Raw genomic sequence first — 5,896 nt, 5'->3', positions numbered from 1 at the left:
AATTTGACTCACAGATCAGCGTGACTGGGGAGGCCTCAAGAATGGCAGAAGGTGAAGGAGAAGCAGGTATCTTACAGTAATGGCAGAATGTGAAGGAGAAGCAGATATCTTTTTCATTAGGTGAACGAGAGCAGGAAAAATGACCACTTATAAAACCATCTGATCTCATGAGAACTCTCTCAGTATCACAAGAACACCATGAGTGTCATTCTGCTCCTGGCCCCTTCCAAATCTCATGCCCTGTTTATATTTCAAAACCAAACATGCTTTCCCGACAGTCCCCCAAAGTCTTAACTCATTTTAGCATTAATTTCAAGAGTCTAACTCCAAAGTCTCACCTGAGAAAAGGCAAGTGTCTGCTGCCTATGAACTTGTAAATCAAAAGCAAGTTAGTAACTTCCAAGATACAGTGGGGGTACAGGAATCAGACAAACTCTTTCAAATGGGGAAACTGGCCCAAACCAAGGAAGTACAGGCCCCATGCAAGCTTGAATTCCACTGGGGCAGTCATTAAATCTGAAAGCTCTGAGATGATCTCATTTGACTCCATGTCCCACATCTGGGCCATGCTGATAAAGGGGTGAGCCCTCATGGCCTTGGGCAGCTCCTTCATGGACTGGAATTGCATGCCTGTGGCTTTTCCAGGTGCACAGTGCAAGCTCATGGGGGATCTGTCATTCTGGGGTCTGGAGTATAGTGGACTTCTCACAATTCCAGTAGGCAGCTTCAGTGGGGACTCTGCATGAGGGCTCCAACCCCACATTTCTCTTCTGCATTGCCCTATTACAGGTTCTCCATGAGGGCTCTGCCCCTGTAGAAGGCTTCTGCCTGAATATCCAGGCATTTTTATACATCCTCTGAAATCTAGGCAGAGGTTCCTAGAACTCAACTTTTTTCTTATGTGCACTCACATGCCCAACACACATGGAAGCCACCAAGGCTTGAGGACTGCCATTTCTGAAGAAATAACCCAAGCTGTACCTTGGCCCCTTTTAGCCACAGCTGGATCTGGAGCAGCTGGGATGCAGGGCACTAAGTCCCAAGACTTCATAGAGCAGTGGGGCCTTCGGCCTTGACTATGAAACCATTGTTGCCTCCTAGGGCTCCTGGCCTGTGATGGAAGGACCTGTCTCAGATCTTTGACATGATCTAAAGACATTTTCCCCATTGTCTTGTCTAACATTCAGCTCCTCTTTACTGTTGCAAATTTCTGCAGTGGCTTGAATTTCTTTTCAAAAAATGGGGTTTTGGCCAGGCACAGTGGCTCAAGCCTTTAATCCCAGCACTTTGGGAGGCCGAGACGGGTGGATCACGAGGTCAGGAGATCGAGACCATCCTGGCTAACACGGTGAAACCCCGTCTCTACTAAAAAATACAAAAAACTAGTCAGGCGAGGCGGCGGGCACCTGTAGTCCCAGCTACTCGGGAGGCTGAGGCAGGAGAATGGCATAAACCCGGGAGGTGGAGCTTGCAGTGAGCTGAGATCCGGCCACTGCACTCCAGCCTGGGCGACAGAGCCAGACTCCGTCTGAAAAAAAAAAGGGGGGGGGGTTATTTTCTACCTAATGGTCAGGCTGCAAATTTTCCAAACTTTTATGTTCTGCTTTCATTTTAAACATAAGTTTCTCATCTCCATCTGAGACCACCTCAGCCTAGACTTTATCATCCATATCACTAGTATTTTGGTCAAAAGCATTCAACAAGTCTCTAGGAAGTTCCAAACTTTCCCACATCTTTCTTTTTCTGAGCTCTCTAAACTGTTTCAACCTCTGCCTATCACCCAGTTCCAAAGTCACTTCCACATTTTCAATTATCTTTATAGCAGTGCCCCAAACTCCCAGTATTAATTTTCTGTATTAGCTTGTTTTCACACTACTACAAAGACACTACCAGAGAATGGGTAATTTATTCAGAAAGGAGGTTTAAATTATTCACAATTCTGTATGGCTGGGGAGGTCTCAGGAAACCTACAAGTATGGTGGAAGGCAAAGGAGAAGCAAGTACCTTGTTCCCTAGGCAGCAGGAGAGAGGGAAAGCAGGAAAAACCACCACGTATAAAACCATCAGATCTTTTCAGAACTCACTATCATGAGAAGAGTATGGGGGGAAATCACCCCCGTTCCAATCACCTCCCACCAAGTACCTCCACTGACATGTGGGGATTATCATTTGAGATAAGATTTGGGTGGGATAAGACTTTACAGTAATGAATTCAATATAAGGCACAGAATATAGATTTATTTTGAGAATCTCTAAGGTTTCCAGGTTTCTTGTTAATTATCCACCTTAATAAAATAATCATTTTTGTTTCAATATTGTTTTTCTGTTCTGAAAATGCATATACAAAGTTGCACACAAACACACTCACTTGCTATATAACTTTTTTTATACTTAAGGTGTATCTTTTTTTTTTTTTTTAATGGTGTCTCGCTCTGTCATCCAGTCTGGAGTGCAGTGGTGCCACCTTGGCTCACTGCAACCTCCACCTCCCAGGTTCAAGCAATTCTCTTGCCTAAGCCTTCCTAGTAGCTGGGAATACAGGGACACATCATCATGCCCAGATCATCTTTTGTATTTTTAGTAGAGATGGGGTTTCATCATGTTGGCCAGGCTGGTCTTGAACTCCTGACCTCAAATTATCTGCCCACTTCTGCCTCCCAAAGTGCTGAGATTACAGGCATAAGCCACTGCACCTGGCTGGTACATCTTTAGAGTAATATATTTGTATATGTAACTCTATGTAAATAAAAACTAAAAGTCTATTTTTGTTGGTCAGCAGAGAAACCACATGTACAAAAAATATATAAAACCAATTTTTAAAAATATTTAATCAAGACTCAGAAATGTGTGGATATCAATTATACTCATGTAATTTTTATGATCATAAAATGACCCTATGGTGAATAATAATTCAATTGCATATACTGAAATAACTAAAACTGTATGATGGAAATGTTTGTAATACAAAGTATAAATACATGCTTGAGGTGATGAATACTTCATACACTCTGCTGATAATTAAATAATGTATGCCTGTGTTAACATACCTCATATATGCCATAAGTGTGCATGCACACTACCTACCCACAAAAATTTTTTTTAAATCTAAATTCTTTTTTACAAGAATACAAATTTCACCTGTGAGAACAAAATTCTTCAACTTCTTTCCAGTTTAAAACCACTGGAGGGCTGGGTGTGGTAGCTCACATTAGTAATCCCAGCATTTTGGGGTGCCGAGGCAGGTGGATCACCTGAGGTCAGGAGTTCAAGACCAGCCTGGCCAACATGGTGAAACCTCATCTCTACTAAAAATACAAAAATTAGCCAGGTGTGGTGGCGCATGCCTGTAGTCCCAGCTACTTGGCTGGCTGAGACAGGAGAATCGCTTGGACCCAGGAAGTGGAGGTTGCAGTGAGCTGAGATTGCACCACTGCACTCCAGCCTGGGCAACAGAGCAAGACTCTGTCTCAAAACAAACAAGCAAACAAAAAACACTGGCAAAAAAGAGATTACAACAGATGTCATTCCCCTACATTAACAAATAGTATATTGTTCCCATCATTTACTTAGAACCTTAAGATGAGACACATTCATGTTGATGGCAAATTAACACTTCATTGAAGGCACAATAGTTTTAACGCATTAAAAACAACTTTGTTTAATGAAAAATTAAGTTCACACATAATCTTTAAAAATTTTTTTTAATTTATTGCATTTTATTACATAAAGGTACAATTGATAAACAATCTCTTATATCTCTGATGCAACAATTGATCAAATACTTTCACAAACAATGGGATGAAAGAATCAACATGAAGCAATCTGAGACTTGAGTTACAATATTTTTTGCTTCTCAGAAAATCTATCTATATATATATATTTTTTACAGAAAAAGCATACCTCGAATATAATTACAAATCTCCAAAAAAAATCTACTTCTTTAAAATGTATATAGTGTTATCTTTGGATCTCTTTTACACTCAACACTCTGATTTAGTATAATGTCTAGTTTCAGTGCCTTCATTCTTTCTACTGTTAATCCTCAAATGTTTATATAGACTTACTTTTTGGTTAAATATATTTTCCCCATTTACTGGATCTGCAAAAATATTTAGTATAAACTGATGTTTTCTAAGCTGTAGTTTTTGAACAAATGTTTTTTCGCATTCATTACATGTTTAGGCTTTCTCTACAATATAAATTTCTGAGGTTCAACAAAGTTTGAGCATCTGCTTCAGGGTTTTCCTTTAATATAGAATGCATACAATAGTATCTGTAATGCAAGTAAAGATACAACAATCCTCTTTATGTTCATACGTTTGTCTTCAGAATAAATAGTCTTTACTTTAAAGGGCTATATTTTCCAGAAGGTATTTTTACAGTAATCATATTTATAATTTTTTTTTGTTTTTTTGAGATGGAGTCTCGCTCTGTCACCCAGGCTGCAGTGTAGCAGCTCTATCTTGGCTCACTACAACCTCCACCTCCCAGGTTCAAGCAATTCTCCTGCCTCAGCCTCCAGAGTAGCTGGGATTACAGGCACATGCCACCATGCTTGGCTAATTTTTGTATTTTTAGTAGAGATGGGCTTTCACAATACTGGCCAGGCTGGTCTTGAACTCCTGAACTCATTATCCACTGACCTTGGCCTCTCAAAGTGCTGGAATTTCAAGCATGAGCCAACACGCACAACCTATAATGCTTTTATTAAGTATAAACTTTCTGATATTGAGTAAAATGTGAGCTAATATTCACGGCTTTTCACATTCTTTGTATTTCTACAATTTTTCTCTAGTATAAACGCTTTCTTGTGCCATAAGGTGTGAGAATTTATTAAAAGTTTTGCCACATTCTTTATTTCATATTTGTAGTTTTTCTTCAGTATAAATTATCTTACCTACCATAACGTGTGACTACCACTTAAAGGCCTTGCCACATTTAACACATTTCTAGTTTCTCACCAGTATGATTTCTATGATTTCTATTTTTTAGAAAAGTTTGAGATAAGGTTAAATGCTCTGTCACATTTTTATGTCTGTAGAGTTTCTCTCCAGTATAAAATTTTTTAATAAATAAGGATGGAGAACCAGTTAAAGGCTTTGCCACATTTTTTTCTACAATTGCAGGGGTTCTCTCCAATATCAATTATCTTACAGTTATTCAGGTTTGAGGACTTTTTAAAGAAATTGCCATATTCCTTATTGTAGGGTTTCTCTTTAATATTTATTCTCTTATGTATAATGAGGGTTCAAGACTAGTTAAAAGCGTTACCACATTCTTTGCTTTTATAGGGGCTCTCTCTAGAATGAATGAACAGATATTGTGTAAGGCCTGAGATGTGCTTAAAGGTTTTGTAACTTTTTTTTAAACCTTTATAGGGTCTCTCTAATATAAATTCTCTTACGTTTTGGGAGGCTAAGGCAGGTGGATCACCTGAGGTCAGGAGTTCAAGACTAGCCTGGTCAACATGGTGAAACCCCATCTCTACTAAAAATACAAAAATCAGCCAGTGTGGTGGCACATGCCTGTAATCCCAGCTACTCAGGAGGGTGAGGGAAGAGAATCACTTGAACCCGGAAGGCAGAGGTTGCAGTGAGCTGAGTTCGTGCCACTGCACTCTAGCCTGGGTGACAAAGGGAGATGCCATCTCAAAAAAATACATTTTTTAAAAATAAATTCTCTTGGGTTCATTAAGGTTTGAGGGTTGATCAAAGGCTTTTTACATTTTTTTCACATTTATAAAATTTTTGTCCAACATGAATTCTCGAATTTTCTATTAAGATTTGGAACTTGTTAAAGGCTCATCCATATTCTCATATTCTCTACACTTGTAATGTTTTATTCCAGTATAAATTATTTTATGTATTATAAGACCTGAGAGCTGGACTTTGCCACA

The sequence above is a fragment of the Trachypithecus francoisi genome, unplaced genomic scaffold (genome assembly GCF_009764315.1).
Source record: "Trachypithecus francoisi isolate TF-2019V2 unplaced genomic scaffold, Tfra_2.0 Lachesis_group4, whole genome shotgun sequence".
NCBI lineage: Eukaryota > Metazoa > Chordata > Mammalia > Primates > Cercopithecidae > Trachypithecus > Trachypithecus francoisi.
The sequence above is the reverse complement of the archived record's forward strand: the minus strand, read 5'-3'. Positions refer to the sequence as shown.